The 20,038-nt window shown below is 34.4% G+C and overlaps 1 non-coding gene across 1 annotated transcript; it reads left to right on the top strand.

The window, feature by feature from the left end:
• Positions 1 to 18,427: 18,427 nt before the first annotated feature.
• LOC119050927 (U6 spliceosomal RNA) lies at positions 18,428 to 18,534 on the top strand. Its single transcript, XR_005082832.1, has one exon. It is a non-coding gene; the product is annotated as a U6 spliceosomal RNA (small nuclear RNA).
• The last annotated feature ends 1,504 nt before the right edge of the window (positions 18,535 to 20,038 follow it).

The following is a 20,038-nucleotide window of genomic DNA, read 5'->3' as shown; positions in this document are numbered from 1 at the left end:
GGAATGAGCACAAATATTAATCTGGCTATTGTTATTGCTTTGAGAAATAAATTTACCTTTTTGCCTGTCGGGTACTCTTGTTTTTCTCTCAACACCCATGAATCTTTGGCAGGTTAAATTTTGTGTCTGGTCAGTAGAGTAAGAAATCACAGAACCTTCACAGTTCTGAACACTGGAACCAAATGTTGAATTCAGACTCTTAGGAAAATGGACTCTGAGATAGCGATGCATACAGGAATTAACTGGGAAATAAAGTTGGGGAATGTCCTCTTCTCATCAGAAACTGTGACAGAGATGTAGGAAGCATAACCCATCAGCAGACGAATCTGGATGTGGTGCGGTCACAACAAGAGGACTAGGACAGTCAGGCATGCTTAGGACAGTTAGAGAAAAGGGCCAGGACTTCCTGCTCATATACAGGCAAAGCTTTCTTTATTGTACTTTACTTTATTGTGCTTCACAGGTGTTGCATTTTTTTATAAATTGCTCATTGAAGGCAAGGCCCTTCATGAGCAAAAAAGAGTACTACTCACTTTATTGAGTCCAACTGGTGTCAGATACAGGTTGCCCTAGGAGGGTGTTACAACCCAAAGCAAAGTGGTTCTCTTCAGTTGATAGTAATTCCCATTCTACAAGAGGGCATACAACTGATGTGCTAGAGGAATATATCATTTAGTCTTAATAACAGGTATAAGGGAAAATCCAAGAAAAATACACATTTCCACCAAGAACCTTGACATTATTTAAGCTTCCAAATGTTTTAACCCACAAAATGTTTTATGCTAAATTTTCTTGGGGATTCTTAAATCCCCCTATTTAAAATTCTCACATATTGTTTCACTTTAAATCTCAAGTATTTAAAATTTTATTTAAATTTGAACTGTTACCCCTGTGTTTAACATCTTGTGGATTACTGCTTTATAATATATGCATCCTACCTCTTAATCACATGCAACAATTTTAGATTAAATGCCACTTTCTTTGAGATAGTAGATAAAGTGGCCTCTTTTCCATTATTTTCCAACAACAAACACTCTTCTTCAGCTCCATAGTTCTTATAATAATCTAGAATTGAAGACTTGTTTGATTACCTGTTTATTTTCTGAATTTTCTAGTAGATTGTGAATTTCAGGAAGACAAAGACCAAACCCATTTTTTTCACTCTCATTGTGATCATCATGAGAACTGCCACCCAAATATTCTTGGGTCTTTGACCTCCAGGCCCACAGTGATATTGCATTTGTGATTGCTTTAGCCATGTGGTTAATTATAACCAATGCCCTGTGAGCAGAAGTGATGGGTGCCACTTCTGTGACAAATGACTTAATCGCCAATGTGAGACTCTGTGTAACACTTTTCCTTCTCTCTGGCACCAAAATGTATACCATTTATGATGAAGGCTGCTCTGTAAGACTGATTTTCTGCAACACTATACAGAATTGTCCCTCTCTGGCTACTTTTGATGGACATACAGTTGGAGTTAGCAACAAGCTAATATTTTATTTATTCATTTACTTACTACTTATTTACTTATTTATTTATAGATTTTAATTATTTATTTTTAGAGAGAGGAGGAGGGAGGGAGAAAGACAGGGAGAGAAACATCAATGTGTGGTTGTCTCTTGAACACCCCATACTGGGGACCTGGCCCACACCCCAGTCATATGCCCTGACTGGGGATGGAACTGATGACTCTTTAGTTTACAGTCCAGCACTCAATCCACTGAGCTACACCAGCCAGGGCTAATAGTGTTTTAAACCCCTGAGATTTTTCCACTGTTGGATCATGAAAATAACCTAGACCATCTTGGGTGATGTACTATCCCATACCACTTTAGCCCAGAGCCTTACATATAGTATAAACTAAATAATTTTTTAAGAAAAGAAAGAGTGACACTATGTTTATTGAGGAGGGTATGAGGGAAATTTTTTAGATTTGATTTGTGGCTCATTCTTTAATGAGAAATGTCTCACAATTTGTTTCAACATGGATATTGTAAAACAAAGAACACCCAAACATGCAAAATAAAAAATAATAATGCTTTTTCATCAAAAAGTTCATCTGTGACAACAGAAGAACACGGTTGGAATATAAAACTTATTTATTGTTTGAAACATTGGGCAATTACAAAAAACAAAATGTTTGCAGCACTTTATAGGATGTGATGCCCAATGAAACCTGATGTTTTAGCACAGAGAGGTCCTATTTGGTTCAGCCTCCGAATGAACAAGAATTTACTAAAGAAATCATAGGAGTTGACTAGAAGGAATATTGCATTATCATTGTGCCAAGAAGTAAGATTTAGTCTGTTTTATTGTAATTCAGGCATCTAGAATGTTGCAAGAGAAGAGTGTCCACTTTGTGCCAACATGCTCCTTTTCTTCCCACCACCCCACAGGTTTGTGAAGCACATGTACAACTGTGCCTTTGCTTTGGTAATCCTCGCAGTGCAGTAATCCTGTGAATGTCTTGGAAACTCGCCTCGGTCTCAAATAAAAGCTTGTTGTTACCCTGCCCGCCTATCTCTACTCCTTTCCTCCTCATGGTCGAGTCGGTGTCGTTGAACACAGGTCTGGTTGCCTGCTGGTGACAAAATCCATACTCATGAAACAGGTGCTGGTGAAACAAAAAAATTGGTGTACTAGAGAGCCAGCATCTGGAGAATATGAGAGACTCTTGTCCTAACGCCATTATTAATGTCTCAGTTCAGGAAGAGGGTTTTATAAGGAGGGAGAGGGAAAGCAGAACAAAGGGATCAAGGGGATCGAGTTGAAAATCTCTCTACTTGAAGATGTGCACAGTCCATATGGGTAAGGACCTTGACACTGGTCAAGAGATTGTCTGATGTGTGTCATCCTGGTCCTACATCATCCTGGTTTTATGACTGAAGATCGGCAAATCTCCCAGATCTGGGATAACTGAAAGTCAGAGTCTGTGTCTTTTGAAGTTAGTTCCTAGGATTCTAATACAAACATGCTGTTTATCTACAAGCTATCTATTACTCAGAGCCAGAATTTACAGAAAAAACGTCAACACTGTGATGGGGTCAGTTACAATTTCCCATTGTTACATTCCTGCATTTTACTTATTTTCTTAAGATAATTTACTAATGGTGCTGCACTCTCCAGAGGGCAGAGATATGGGAGATAAGAGGACTATGGGGTGTTAGGTTCAATAGTATCTCACTCAGCAGAGAAAATAATTGCCAACAAGACAGGCAGCTGGTCCTGACCCAAATGATATATCGGCCTCCCAGAAAAAAAAGTCTAAGGCAAACCTTGTCATTTAGAAAGTACAAAAAACAAACAAGCAAACCAATCAAAAAACCCACTGAAAAATTTCCTGTTTTCTCCAGTCTTGTGATCAGTCATCACGAGGTTTTTGTCATGATTGGCTGGCACTATCTGGAATGTCAGTGACATCTACAAGAACATCACAACAGGAAGTGAAGCTGGCCTTGGTCTCAGTGTTTCTAAGCATAGGCAAACATCTTCAGAAATTTCTGGGAAGGTACTGTTTATATTACTTTTCAGTGAATCATGTGGTCCATTTAAAAAATCTCTAACTTTCCGGAATATAGAATGAAAGTTAAAAATTAAAGGCTAGAAATGAAAAAGTGTAACATGAGTTCTTTTAATATTCCACATTTCCTTTTAATAGGTATTGATAAAGATTTTCCAATTTTGTGTTGCCCTACCCCAACCCCACCCAAATCTCAGAAGTGGTGCATTTTAAAGACAAGCCAGAGAGTTCTTTCTTTATAAATTCTGTCTGTAAATGCTGAGGATAAGCAATAAACTAAACTATTATGATGGAAGGATCAGAAGAAAATAAAAATATAGGGTTATCTCATAAAACATAGATAAAATATACCAAGAATAAATGCTAAACAACTATGTCAATTAGCAGTATTTGAATAGGACACAAGATTCCAAAGTTCTGGTAACTCAAAATGCTGATAACTTTGGAGTAAGAATTTTTTTTGTCAGTTGACTAGTGACTAGTGTAACTGACAAGAAAAGAGATTAAGGTTAGTTGACTAGGAAATGTGTGGAGAAAGAAGAAAAAACCCCAGTGTTTATTTAAGAGAGTCGTACAAAGTAGGGAAGGGGAGAAGCGACATAGCATAGCAGGGCTAATTGCACAGCATTTGATTTATTTTTTTCTTATTAAATGGAAGTAGTCTGGAAGAAAGTAACTAACCTAGCAGGACATTTTAGGATCTTTGAAAAAGTACAAAGAAAAGGTACTTTAGTGGAGAAACAAATTCAGGGTTTTTTTTTTTTTTCTGCAGAGTCAGTAGAAAGAAGATTAAAGAAAAAAGAATGGAGAAACATAAAGCTAATTAGGAGAGAAGTTCACACCCAAAGTTCCCTATTTTCTCAGGGAAATAGGCTAGGGAAGCTTCTGAGCATAAATTTAAGATGGGGGTGGGAGTTAATTTTGCATCTCCTTGTTTAATGCAGGCACCGAAGAAATATCGGGTCTCTTGCTTCTTTTCCTTCACATCTCACGTATCTAAATTTCCCACCTTTGTATTCGAACCAATGCTAGGAAGCAAAATACTTGACAATATATTTATAACACAGTATGGATTCGAATATCATTTAATTGTGGAAATCAGAGCGCAGAGCTGTGGTGAAGCTGAGAGCAGGGTATTGAAAAAGTGAGAAAAAAGTTAGATACATCCTCACAATAACACTCAAGGATTTCAGAGCTATATAGAATTGATTAAAGTATTTAATAATCACTTATTTAACACACTTTAGTATAGAAGTGCTAAAAAATCTGTGGGAAATAAGATATAAATACAGAAATTATTAACTCCATTCATTGAAAAGCTACAATACACAAGATACTTTGACAAAATCTTGGAAGTTAGAAAAATAAATAAGGCAATAATTTTGCCCTCAATAAGGTATAATTTGCATTTGTTAATTTGTATTTTATACTGAAATAAATCAACACTATTGATAATACTGATACAATTAATGCAGGTATTATATAAAAGAGGTTTCTTTTTCAACTAACGTCATAGCAAAGGAGGTGGTATAAGCCTTGAAATAGTCAAAGAATATGTCATATGGTAATTTCCCCAAAAGATAAGCACCATACAGACATCAGTACAAAGCACCAGCAGAGGAATGACTTCCTACCATGTATAATTTGAAGGTTGCTCTTCAGTGCATTTCCTGGAAGATGTAAGCCTGGATTTTGAAGAGAAGTTGCATTTGGATATATATAAATGGAAGTGAAATACTTTATTTGGAGGAAATATCATAAATGAAGTTAGAGTTGTAGAAAATTATTATGGCCCATAGAATTGATTTCATGCACTTTAGTTATGAAACACCCAGGGTGTGAAAAGGTAAGTTGATGTGAGATTCAAAGACATCTTAAAGAGTTTGGACATTTTAGGGTATAGTGTTAGTGGATGTTTGAGCAAAGTGTGATAGTACTAGGGAGTTTTAAAGTGTTATTTGCTATTATTGCCTTTAATCTACTCTTCTTTCGAAGCAAAGCTAAATGACCATTTTAACAGTACATGCTTATATCTATTATAATATTCACCCATTATGCTATAATAGAAGATTTATTTTATACTAGTATAATGTATAAAATAATAGTATATTATTAGCAATAGTATACTAGAAGATTTGATCACTGAACTTTAAACTGCTCAAAAGCAAAGAGTAATTTTACCCAAGTCTGATTTCCAAGTACCCAGTGCAGCACCTCACACAGAGCATATGTCAACACAGTCTAATTAAATTAAATAAAGATATATCTATATGTAAAATAGATATTAATTCCAACAAAGTGGAAAAGAATGGGAATGGAAAGAAAAAATATTTGTCTCTAGGATGGTAACTTTTATCAGTATCTGGTTTAGATCAAGCCTCTAAGGAACAAATTTAGATTTCACTCTTTCTTCTGTTTACAACCAGGCAAGAAGTTATCCAACCATGTAATATGAAACGTAGACACATTTATTGAAGAAGATACAAGATACATACATAGGACAACGACGTAGTCACTTTCAGAGTAGATCTCCTGTTTGCTATCAGATGCTACATCATATTTTCCTGAATCTCATTAATGGTCTGAAACCTCTTCTCTTTAAAGGTGATTTTTTGGGGGGGAAAAGCCAGATGTTACAGGGCATCAAATCTAAGCTGTAGGAGGGCTGAGTAACTTGGGTGAGTTGGTTTCACCAAAATCTCTTGAGAAGACGTGATGCATAAGAGGGCACGTTGTCGTGATGAAGCTGCTAGTCACCGGTTGCCCGTAGGTGCTGCCTTCTGAATCATCCAAATAGTTTCTGTTGAGGAATTCTCAAGCTTAATGCAAAATTTGATGCAGATTTTTTCCTCTACCTTCTCAGTCATTTTGAATGTGACAGGTACACAGTACACATGCTCACTCAATGGCATCTACCACCCGTACTGACTACTATAGTGAAGTCATCATTTTTCAAGCATGCACATTCCAGTCCCCTCTCCTTGGCTGCCAGATTATATCAATGTCATGCAACCATTCTTATTATATTAACAATGACTGGGCATTTTCTGAACAGACAATTTTATATATATGGTCTCTCTGCAGTTCTACTTTTAGGCTAATGCCATATCTAATTATCACTTTTGAAATATTCTTCCCACTTTTCTATGGCTAAGATGAAAGGTTCAGTAGTTCTAAGGTGTTTCTTATGCCTGAGATGGCCTTAAGATACCTTTCCCTCAGCCTGGATAATGGTGATGAGATACGGCCCACATTTAGGCTCCTGACCTCCCTGTCACCCCCGTTCTTACAGTACCCAGGTAGCTCAGTCACAGGAGTCCCTTCTTTTTCTTAGAGCATTTACTTCATAAACCTTAGTGCACTGATTTCATTGTAAATTATTTTTCTACCCTTTAATATGTAATTTTTTAAAGTCTTTTGTCGGCTTTATAATGTAGAGCTGTTTTTCTCAGGGACCTAGTAGATACACCCCTGAGAAACAATCTTCAAGGAAGATGATGCTCTTGTCTCCCAATCTCTGTGAGAGCTCAGGAAACTAACTTCAGTGAGGCTCAGTTCTAAGTCATAAAATTATCTTCTGTCCAAAGACACAGATAAGACCAATTAGCAGATGCAGAGGGCTTACAATTTCCCTCAAACTCTGCCCTTAAAAATGTGCTCATTCTTTGTTTCGGCAGAGCTGAGCTTCAACTATGTGCTGGTCTCTCTCCCCCATTGCCATAACCTCAACAGTCTTCCTTCCGAATTTAAATTTGCCTGGCGCAGCTGTGCTGTGACACCAATTATGTTGAAACATTGCGACCAACCTTCTTACTTCTCCTTTGCCTCCTCACTTTCACTCTCATTTTTTTCATGTTTTCTTATCTTGAATTGGTAAAATGATGTATCTATGAGACTAGATTGAAAGTGGGCAAATTAAACCTTTTCGTTGGCTTTGATTCTAGGTGATTTAGACTTCTCAGTTTAAGAAGAGCTTCTTTGTGAAACCCAACTAACCTCACCAAACCCTTATATGTATTTGGTTTCAGAGCCTTGTGGTTAATCAAACATTTCTTTCCATTGCTTTGCCTTATTCTACAATAGAATTTCTTCAGGTAGCTCAGGAAATAAAGTTAGATGTTAGAGGTCAGAGGTCAAGTATCCTTAATCCTTGGCTTAATTCATATCACTTCATTTAGATATAATTATAATATACCCAAAGTTCTCTGTAACTCGAGAATTAATTAAAGAAAGTTTGCCTGAGGATTATAGAAGTGGGATGAAAATGCAAAAGGTATTTTCAAAAGGCATTTTAGAGATCAAAACAAAATTACTGTTCAAAATCTAGAATGTGGGAGAAAGTTGAGTGGTTATTTTTTTATTTACCTAAATAACATAAATAATTATAGAGAAAGGATAAAAATATATAAATACCTGTTATGATTTTATACAGCAGGTAAAAAGTATAGCCATTCTTGGCACAATCATTTTTGTATTTAGAAATTGCAGAAATGATCAGAGGTTAGCCACTTCATTTAAACTGGGTTGCCTTGCAAAAGATTGTAAAAAAATGGATTTATTTTGTTTTAGGACAATTTTCAGGAGTTAGAGAAATTGAACATTACCAAGTTACACTATATTAGGGACAAAATTGAAGTAGATAAAGGGAATAGTGTGCCGAGTACTTTGGTTGCAATAAGTCTTCCACAGTGAAAATATGTCACCAAAATGAAGCATGAGAATTCTGAAAGAAAAAAAAAAGGAATGAGGACACCCAGATTTAGAGTTAGAGAAGTTGAAAAGAGAGTGAACATAAAATTATCTTGATAGCACAGAAGGTCATGACTTCACAGACAATTTTAGAGAGTAAACTCAGTGTACTTCTCCAATGCATTTTATTGAGTGTGTACCACTAGTTAAATATAAAGACATACAATGGTATATATCCTTAATGATGGTATAATTATACTCAAACTCCTCAATCTCTTAATTTTAATTTTTGTATATTCTATGAATCTGTATTATTTTTCCCTAAAGAAAAACTGGAATTGGTGTCAAAGGCCAATTCTCAGGAGAGATGGAGTAGCGTTCTGTGAAGCGGTTTCTAAAACACATGTGCACAATTCCCCCTTCTGCCTGCTGCCCCACTCTAAGGAAACTCAGAAAGCTTCCAGCGTGTTTGCAGCAGATTTCTGAGAGATGGTTAAGATTTTTGAAGGTTTGGTTTTAAAGGAGCCATAAAAATACCGTTCTATGGATGTTCCCATTTCTTGGTCTTACTTCAGATCTGGGTAGCCTGTTAAATAAAATTCACCTGTTTTTTAAATACTTTAATATAAAATATTTAAATGCAGTCTGACAGCAATGCCCTCAATTTGGCAATTGCTATTTTAATATATTTCTGCATATCGAACCTCTAAATCTACTATTGAAAATGAAAATATGTCCATGACTGGTCTCTGAAGTTTTTGTTCAGCAGCACAATGTCAGGAAATGCATGAGGCCTAAAGCTTGACTTTTGAAGAATCATTGATTGTTGCCATTGAGATCAGGCTCTGACCCAGGACAGCCACCACAAGAGAACACTCACATAATAGTAGCATAAGGCTCAATGCTACACTGACCCAGGAAGGGCAACTAACCATAGGCACTTCTATTTGGTTCAGAGAAGCACCAATTAATTTGTCTGTTCTCTGATCCACTTGAAGCCTCAGCTGGAAGCCAAACAAAGCCAGCTTTTTAAGAAATATCTAACATTTCAGTTATTTTATGTGTTCTTTCAAGTAGACTATATTTTAGACTCTAGAACCAAGGGTCATAACTCTTGTATCTCTCTCTTCATAGAATTAGAGTTTGTCAAAGCTGTTAAAAATAAAATGAGTATGAAAGAACTATAAAGGTTAGAAGAAGAGTGAGGAAAAAAGGGGCAGGGGCTGGATGGAGGTGGGCAAAGGGGGGAGTGGGGACATCTGTAATAGTGTCAACAATGAATCTAAAGTTAATAAAAGTAAAAAGGACCAAGTTAAGACTTCAAGATAAGAGTAAAAAAAGTAATAATAAAAATGGAATATTTCATCTCATTCTTTGCTTCTTGCTACTCCTTTTAAGAATCAAACTTCTATGTAATCAATAAGAATAACTTACAAAATTATAAATATTAATATTGAGATTTTGAGTAAAATCTAATGGAGTTAAGTATCAATTTAATTATTAATTTTGAAAATAATTAATTACACAAATCCCAACAATCTATCCATTTCCTAAAGTACCATCAAGTATAGTGCCATATACATTACCTTCCCTCATGTTGTTAGAGATATCCCTAAACTTTATCACACATGGACAGGTATAAATGAGAGCACTTCTCCCAAATGAAATTATTTCCTTAATCTCAGATCAAATTTTGTGTTTCCTGTAAATCCTACTTATCATATTGTCAAGTCTGAGTGTCTCCAGAATTCTATCTGAATGAGAGTTTTCTAGCAATGCCATATGTTCATATTTTCCTTTTTCATGATTTTTTTGAGTCCCATGAAATTTTTAAGTACTGTGTGTCCATGGGTGTGTGACAGTTATGTATGACTGTGTTTAGCTTCCAAGGATGTATATCTTTGAAGATATGTAAAGAGATTCTTTTCTCACCATGATGGTATAATTGGCACCAGATTGCATGTTCCCTTTACCAACTAGGACACTGCTCAGCACATTAACAAGGGTTTTTAACCATGGATAGCAGGTGTTACACAACTGTCATTCTCGAGTTTAGGAAAAAGTTCTACAGCATCACTGGCTTTTTGCCTGGAGATATTTCTAGTCAGTACCACAAGGAGGGGAAAGAAACCAAAACATAGAGAAGGAAAATGAATAGCATTGTGATCTCACTGGGTTGGGAAAAGAGAAGTTAAAGTTGAGGGAGGCTGAGGTGGCTAGCATTTGCAGTTCACAGTACACCAAACAAAGTGAGCCAAGCAGAGAATGAGGTCCAGAAGAAATATGAATGAAACAGCCTTGAGTTTTTGTTGAACACTAGACTGTGATTAAGAGGGAGACTTTCCACAAGGCCAGTCAATGACAAACTAAAATGAGTTGCAAAGTGAACAATGCCCACATCTCACAGAGGTTGGGGTAAGCATTTGAATTTCAATTAAGCAGACTGGGGGAAAAGTGGTGAATGCCAAAAGAATTCAATAGCATGTGTAGAAGGGTTGTAATCTCACAGTAAAGTGAAATTAGCCCGAGGGGAAGAGGTATGGCCTTACTAAAACAAACCTGGAAACGAGACTTTGAAAGGCAGAGAGGTTGATCCATAAGCAACTTAACTGACTGTTTAAAGCAAAAGTCAACACATTTTAAAGGAAGAAAATATGTTCCAGACTTTTAACAGTATACATTCAACAAGTTCAAGAATTGATACCTTATAAAAATATATCTACAAAACCCCAAGTACTTAGAAATTAGGCAAATTTTTTGAATAGCTCATTTATGATAAAATGTCTTGGCCAATAAGGGGACTTGATTGACTCCGTAATGTAAAACCATTAAAAATACAAGCTCCCATAGGTAATTGAATGACTTAATACTTTCTTCTTTTGAATTGGAACAAGCCAAATATATCACCTATACAATTTCAAGTTAACATTGCATGTCCTAGCAGATACAATAAGTGAGAAAACTAGACATAAAGAAAACAGCTTAGAAAGAAAGAGGAAAACCTGGAATTCATAGAAAACAAGATCACGTTGCCTTTTGGGTTTCCTAAGAAGCAGAATCTAAGATGGAGGTTAGCATGTAGGATTTTTATTTAGAAACACGTCTGTAACAACATCCTTAGCAGGCCCAGAGAAGGGGTGCGTGGTAAGAAAATAATACTGGGGAAAGGGAGAAACCATGCTGAGATACAAGAGTAGAAAAGCCTCAAAATGATCCAAGGTATCTGTGGGTTGAGAAGGACCAAACATTTATACTGCTGTAGGAGGGAATTTACCTTTGGGCAAATTGGCTGCCTTCAGCTAAGTCTGAAGGAGTGAATAATTGCTCACTGACTGCAGTGAGCATTCCAGCATCTAGATAAGATGTTTTACTTGGGCATAATTTGACAGCAATACATAGTATCCACAAATATCAAGAGTATAGAATAATCAAATATTTTATTAAAATTACTAGCACCAACAAAGATGAAATTAGCAAGTCAAATATACATGAATGATCTATAATAATAAAGCATGTTGCTACATATTAGCAATGAACACTTGGAAACAAAATTAAAAGTATAATTTATAATACCATCTAAATTAGAAAATACTTAGGTATTAATTTAGCGAAGTATGTATAAAACTTTGACACTGAAGCTATATGATGGGAGAACCCCAAAATGGAATTTAGTTACAAAAAATTGTGTACTTCTTACATGCTTAAACTTTAGTCACCTTGAAAATATACTCTGTTTGATGCAATACACCTATTGAAACTTTTTCCCACTGCTCAAAACAGTTTTGAACTTGTCAATTTTGATGCCTCTTAGTGCTTCTGCTCTTTTGGTTTCACCTCTTCCACATCATCAAAACACTTCCCTTTGAGGACTTTTTTATACCCATGGGGGAAAAAAGGAAGTCTCTGGGGTGAGATTAGGTGGACAGGGAGGATGGAGCATGGGGGTCATGCCATTTTTGGCCAAAAACTGTTGAGCATTCAGTGAGGTGTGGTCAGGTGCACTTGTAAATTACCCATCATGACATGGGCAAACATGATGAAATTCAAAAAAACTCACTGGAGCTGAATATGCAGACTCTCACAATGCCAGCTGAAATACTGATACAGATGAGTTCCTAGAACACTCACTTAGCTGAGAAGGCCTGTACTACAAGGCACCTGTCTTCCAAAAGATAATTCCAGTTATTTTGGGGTTTACCCTTCTACATCTTTTTGAGGAGAAATGAAATAACTACTAGTAAATGGAGGAACTTAAATACAGAGTTTGGAAGACACAATATTAAGTTGTCAGTCCTTCGTCCAAATGATCTGTAGTCAGACAAATGAAAATTCCAGTGGTCTTTATTTTGTGGAATTTAATAAATAATTCTAAAACATATGTAACAGTGGAAACAACATAAAATAAGTAAAATACTTCAGAACAAGAAAAATGCATTTGGAATACTTCTGATGCTTGATAATCAGGAGTCTTGTGTTAGCATAAGAAGAAGCACATATACATTCTCTGGTTTCTCTTCATATCATACAAATCTTTCACCTTTTACTGAAGAAGAGGCAAACAGATAAGCGATGTGGGACACAGAATTCTAAATAGACCCATACATACAGGGTAGTTACATTTTGACAAAATGCTGATGTAATAAAACGGGGAAATGATAACTGCTTCTAGAAGTGGTACTAGGATCTCACCTTTAACAGGAAGCTAAACAACAAAACAAACAAGCAAGCAGAAAAAAAAACAAAGACACTGAAATAGAGAACAAGGGGACAGTGACCAGAGGGGAGAAGGAAGGGAAGTTAAGGGAAAAAAGGGGGAGGGATTTAGAGGAACAAATAGGAAGGACACAGGGACGAGAACTAAGGGGGGTGGAAATGGGAGGGAGGTGGGAAGCAAGGCGTGGGGGAGGCCAGGATGGGAAAAATAAACAAAAAACTGTACTTGAAAAATAACTAAATAAAATTAATTATAAAAAAAAGTGGTGCTAGAACAATTAGATGGTCTATGGAAAAAGCCTTAATCTTTATCACACAAACTTTAAATTGAAATAAATTTCAATCCTAACCACAAATCATAAAACTGTAAAATAGTCACCTTAGGAGACAATGTTTAAAAACATAAAATAAAACCTTCATAAATTGGACTTACACAAAACTAAACAACTTCTGCTTTGTGAAAGACACCATTAAGAAGGTAACAAGACAAGACACAGACAGGGAAATTTTATTTATAACATAGATGTCTGACATGGTACTTATATCTAGAATATATAAATAACTCTTACAATTCAGTAATAAGACAACTGATTAAAAATATATATATATTATATATAAACATATTTTTGAATAGACATGTCACAATAAAAGATTTACACATGGCCAATAAGCATATAAAAAGACTTGACAATATATTGTAAGTTATCAGAAAAATACAAGTTAAAAATCACAGTGAGATGCTAATGCATACCAAACAGATTGAAATAAAGGCCCAAGTTGAGAGTTAGCATGTAGAAATATTTAGAGCACTTTGGCAAAGTAATTCCATGTCTTTTGAATCCAGTGCTAACAAAATAGAGCTTGTATTTTGTATGTCTTTGTAGCATTTTTGCACTTGGTTGTGGGAATTTATTGTTATTGTAATCCATACATTATTAGTTTCTGTGAGATGAGAATTTTTAATAGTTCTTTACTGCAGATATTTTGAGAAGTATTGCTCTAAGGAATTAAAAATCAAAATGTTTGGCCCATAGCAGTAAACTAGCAACATGACCTTTTACAAATAACAAAGAAACTAAAGAAATATACACTGTCGATGTGGATTGATCTTTAACGTTTATCACTCTCCCTTGGATTGAACACCTGTAGGTCAGAAACCACAAATTGCTTTGACTGTCACGTTTTCCCCCATATGTTATTACACTGTATGCAGACTCTGAGAGGTGAAAAGATTATAGAAAATGTGTACGTTTAATTTTCTGTGAGAAGTTTAGAACAGAAAACATGGCTGACCTTTACATTGATGCAAATGTGGAGACCAAATTTCATGCTGATACTCCAGATGGCCACAACTTTCCAAAGCCTAATAAAGTGGGTTTTTTCTTATAAACTGCTAAATTAGTACATCAGCTGCTTAGCTTTAACATCATATTGTCTTTACGTGATGTGATGATCAGATCTTTAACAACTGAAGAAAAAGCCACATAAACCAAAATAATACATTGACTGTGAAATCTCAGCTATTTGGTCAAAGAGAATCTGCAGGATTTTCTCTCTCAGTGGAAAGTTAAAATCAGTCAATTCATTGAACTATAACTGCATTTACTAGATTTTTTTCATTGGACCATTCATTGGACTATGACTTCATTCATTAGACTATAAGTCTATTCATTGGACTATAACTTCATTTACTAGATATTTTTTTAGTTAAAGGGGCAGCATCATCTGTACACATATATACACACACCACTAGCATACAGTGTGTCTGCTCATGCGTATTGACTTACTGATGTGCTAAAGGTTACCTGTATTCTTCTTATTGCATGTAGACTGTGTGGAAAAGTTGTAGTGAAGATGGAGACTGTAATGCAAATAGAGAATTATTGTATCCCCAAGTTTCTTTATTAAATAATTATTAATTAGTAGAAGAAAGAAATTTTAGTAATGACTTAGAATAAGTTAACTCATATGATACCTATGCAGGGTTCCTGTAACCTGACTCCTCAGTACAGAAGGGCATTGAAGACAGTGCATTGTTTCTCTGACTAAAGATCCATCAGATTTAGAAGAGAATGTTCATAAAGTTATGTTGGAAACTTTTTGATTTTCATGGAAAATTGAAGTCTCCAAACACTTTATTGAATGTTGCTTTGCTGATAGAATCTATATGAATCCAGAAATGAAATTCAATATATAACACTTGTAAAAACTTTGTGATTTTCCTCCAGCCCATACTTCTCACCAAAGAAGTTAAGCTGTGACTCAGTGTATTGGTAATAATTTTCTGAGCATACGGTCATAGCAAGTACCTTTAATATAGAGTTTTTGCTCTTTTTCTTTGCCATTCAGAGACTAATTTCCTTATGTAGTAGCAAATAGAGAATTGAATATTTCTCCCAATTATTTGAACATTTATACTCATGAGAGTAAAAGGTTTATATAAAGTAAAATTTCCTAGAAAGGAGTAAACAGGGTGTATTGGTAAAGGTATAAAACTTCCTCACAATAATTATTAGTTCTCACTGTTTTGCAGTGGTAGTTGTATTTGACCATTTTAGTGTTCTGATAATCTTTTGAGTAAAATTTCCAGTTATAAAGCACTAAAATTGATCTTATTTTTAGAACCACCTAGTTCCATCATTAAGATAAGTATAACATCAAAGTTATTGAATTATATTAGTGACTCAAATACCTTAGTGTGATTATAAACAATATTTCACTCTGTAGGAGATTCTAGTGTAATTATGAATCATCAGTCATCCATGCTTTCTCTGCGTCTGCATTCTATTCTCTTCCAAGGAGATAATCATAGTACTTGCTACACAGCATCAATGAGAAAATTGAATCAGCTTTCAAAAATGTCTGGTATATAATAAGTGCAGTATGAATATTTGCTGGTATTACTATTGTAAACATTTCTGCCATAACAAAAACACCTTTGATTGTCTTCCTGTTTACTCTTTACCATACTGTTTTGTTATTCTTTACTTATTTCAACGTACCTTGATTCAATGTCCTAATTATCTGAATTATGTGACTTCTTTTTTTTTTAGCTTATTTGTTTTACAGTTTAAAATAATACTGATTTTTTGGAAATTAAAATTATAACCTGATTATATGTTAACCTAGAAACATTATTTTTTGGAAAAGTAATTATGTTTTCTAAAATCAAAAATTATTTTTCCATATTGAATTATGAATAATTGACCAATTGTATATTTTTAAAGTGTACACTGTGATAGCTTGACTTTCATATACATTGTGATTTCTTTGATTGTGGTTTTCTGATTTAGTATAAATTTAAATTGCTTTTTTTTTGTTGTTACTCCTCTGATTTTATTATTCTTAGAGCTCATTAAGACTCATTTTTGTGTATAGGAATAATTTATAGATAGAATACTGGCTGTGTGTGCCTGAATTAAAATTTCAATTAGGCACCCATTTACTAAACAAAACACAAAAATTGGAGGTACAAAAAAACACACACACAACTGGTCATATTTCTAATCCAAATTAGTATTCAATTATTAAGTATCATATGCCAGAAACATATGTTGGTGGCAATAGTACTTACTTAATGAAAAGTCTATAAAAATTAAATGAGTCAGTGGATGATGAACACACACATGGACTCTGTCATTATCAACATCCCCAACCCAAATGGTAGATTAATACAATTAATAAATCTTTATTCATGCATTATCATCACCCAATGCATAACTACATGTGAGTTATTTTTGGTATTGTATATTCTATGAGTTCAAAAAATTCATAACAACATATATCCATGATTATAACATCAATATGGAATTGTTTCATTGCCCTAAAATTTTTCTTGGTTCACCTATTTATCTCTTCCTCCCAGTATGTTCTCGGCTACCACTAATGTTGCAGCCTCCATAGAGCCTGCCCTTTCCACAACATCATGCAGTTGAAATCACACAACACGTAACATTTTCAGCTTGACTTCTTTTACTTAGTGATATATGTTTAGGTTTCCTCCTTGTCTTTTCATTGCTTGGAAGTGATTTTTTTTTTACATTTGAATAATATTGTAGAAATTGGCCAGATGACTGTAAAATTTACATGAATAGACAAATAACCCAAACTACCCATTTTAAAATATATCCCTTTGAAGTTTATTCACTAACTTAATTCAAAAATTAGTCTATCTTCACTGAGTAACACTGTATAGCTCTGGCCTAAAGATAAGCAAATACATCAGTGAAGCATAATATATTTCAGAAGTAGGCTCACACATATATAGACCACTGATTTTCAAAAAAAGTATAAAGATAATTTAGTGGAGAATGGATAATATTTTAAATTAATCATCTTATTGGAAATCCATATGCAAAAACAAAACAATGAAAAAAACTTTAATTCATGCCTTAAACTATAATAAATCAAAGACAAAAATATAAATATTTACACATTTATAAGGAAATATAGTGGAAAACCATTGTGGCATTGGGATAAGCAAAACTTATGATGACAAAACACCAAAAATGCTATTATTAAAGCAACAAATTGATAAAGTAGATTTTATTTTAAAAAATAAATTGTCTTTAAAATACACTTTAAAGAGAATAAAACCCAACCACTGCCAGTAAAAATATTTGCAAATCAAATATATCATACAGGATTCAAACCAGAAGATATGAGAGCTCTCAGAACTTAATAATGCAGAATAAAAACATAAAAATTAATACAGTGTTTATGTAGACACATCAATAAAGATGGATGATATGTTTATTGCATACCTGTATATGAAAACTTCCCTGAAATCACCATCACTTAGATAAATGCATATTAAACAACAATAAGGTAGTACTATACACATATATTAGAATGATGAAAGTTAAAAGCACTGACCCACAATGTTTAGACAAGATATAGTGGAAGTGAAAATGCTCATGGGAATAGAGGGCGCTATAGCCGAAATGGGAAAGGGTTCAGGACTTCTGGGAAAACAACTATTTAAATATGTACTTGCCACAGGATACAGCCATTTCACATCTAGTTGTTCACCAGAGAGAAATAATAGCCTTTGTCCACATATAGTCATGTACACAATATATACTTGTTCAAGTCAATTATATAGGTAACATGCAAAACTGGAATAACCTGGATATCCTACCACAGTTTATCAGGAGAATGAATTATTACATCACAGTAAAATAAAGTACTACTCAGCAATAAAATAAAATTTTAATAAATTCAACAATATGAATAAATCTTAAGATATTTAGATTGAGTCAGAAAAGTAAGAAATTTTAAAGAGCAAATTGGTGCTTGCATTGATGCAGGTGGAGGGAAAGCAGAAAGGGTCAGGAGGAGAGGTCATTAAAAGTCAAAAAGAAATTTTGTGGGTGATGACATGTTCATCTACTTTTCTGTGTTAATGATTTAACAGGTGTATATTTATGTCAAAAACTATACACTTGAAATATGTGCAATTTATTCTATGATATTATGTCTCAGTTAAGACGTCAAATAACAGTTCTTGCTTTGACAGCACATACTGTAAAACTAGAGTGATACAGAGAAGATTAGCCCAGTTCCTGCGCAAGGATAACACGCAAATTCGTGAAGCATTCCATATTTTTTAGGAAAAAAAGACTTCAAATAACAAAGTAATAAGTTGTTTGAATAATTTTCTCTATTGTAATTACCATTTTTTGGTATATATAGTATCATTAATTTTTCTGCATCCACTGTTGTCTTTATCTGTTTTTCAACATATTCACTTATAATGTGTCTCTTCTACCTTTAACTACTTTTAGATTTTTAGTGGCAGAAATGGAAACACTTCAGCTTAGAAGATTTTTTGAATACTCTTCATTACACAGAGACTATTTAGACCCATGACTTTGAGCTGAGAGGCATAAATGTAGTGAATGCACAGCAGGGGATTAGAATCCATAACCAGATATTATATAATAACCTACTCTGGAATACGTATATCAGACAACTGGGCTAATAGTTATTTTTTATCTTTGTACTTAATCTAGATTGATTTATAATTGTATTATATTGCTGCTAGCCCATCATAGTTGAAAAATGGCTTGAATGAAGTAACTCCCAATTTTATATACAGAAGGGCACTTTATTAATAAGAGAGAAACACTTGAATAATTCCTTTGATCTTTACAGTCCCTTAATGGAAAATGTCTGCCCATTGAAGTAAAGGGTAGCTCTTTCCTTTTGTGAGAGCAAGGGAAGTTCAGTTTCCACTGAGATTCCTTGTTTGTTCACCTGAGTTGGGTTACTTTGGGTTAATGTCCCTGTAAAAATGAAATTGCTTCCTGGTTGAAATCAGCAATGAAAGTTCATCAGTCATTACGCCACACAGGGCTGGAGTGTACACTACCTTCTGGAACTGCTTAGCAAAAACCTGAAGAGAATGTTTTTCTTTTATGCTAAACAAAACTATCCATTTTATTTCAATGCTGTAAATCTCATTATTACACATGGCTAACTATGGTCCCTGGACCAATTATTTTAGGGCACACCAATTTTAGACAGTAATAGTCTAAAATAAACTTGGTGCTTGATAATTACTGAATATTTTTTAAATGTCCAATCCTGGAAAAAGTTTAATAAAAGAGCTAATTTTCTATATTGGTGGTAGACAATACTTCCTGGAAGGTGACTGCCAATATGTATCAGTAATCCCAAGGGTTTTCATTTTATCTACTAATTTAACTTTTGTAACCATAAAAACACTTTGAGATTGCATTATTTTTGATATCTATATCTATACATACTTGTATATCAATCTCTATGTGTGTGTATATGTACATATATTATGTATATACATTCATACATATATATGTATATAGAGATTCATATATATATGTACACACACATATATAATTTGGTGGTGAGGTAAAAGTCGCATTCATTTTTGCCATTTTTAAAATTTTGTTTCATCAACGACCCATATTTGAATAAGCTTAATTGCACCTGCACTATTGTTTGCCTCAAAATGCGTCTCTACTCTGCTTACATGGGCACCACCTTAATCTTCTCCCCTACTTGTGAGTGGGAGGGCTGGCTGTACTAGCTGTAGTTTTATGCGTCATGGTTCTCTCCTTCAAAGGAGTGAGG

Source organism: Artibeus jamaicensis, unplaced genomic scaffold (genome assembly GCF_021234435.1).
Source record: "Artibeus jamaicensis isolate MK-2021 breed Jamaican fruit bat unplaced genomic scaffold, CSHL_Jam_final contig_76, whole genome shotgun sequence".
Classification (NCBI taxonomy): Eukaryota; Metazoa; Chordata; class Mammalia; order Chiroptera; family Phyllostomidae; genus Artibeus; species Artibeus jamaicensis.
This window is presented reverse-complemented; position numbering and strand designations above follow the sequence as displayed.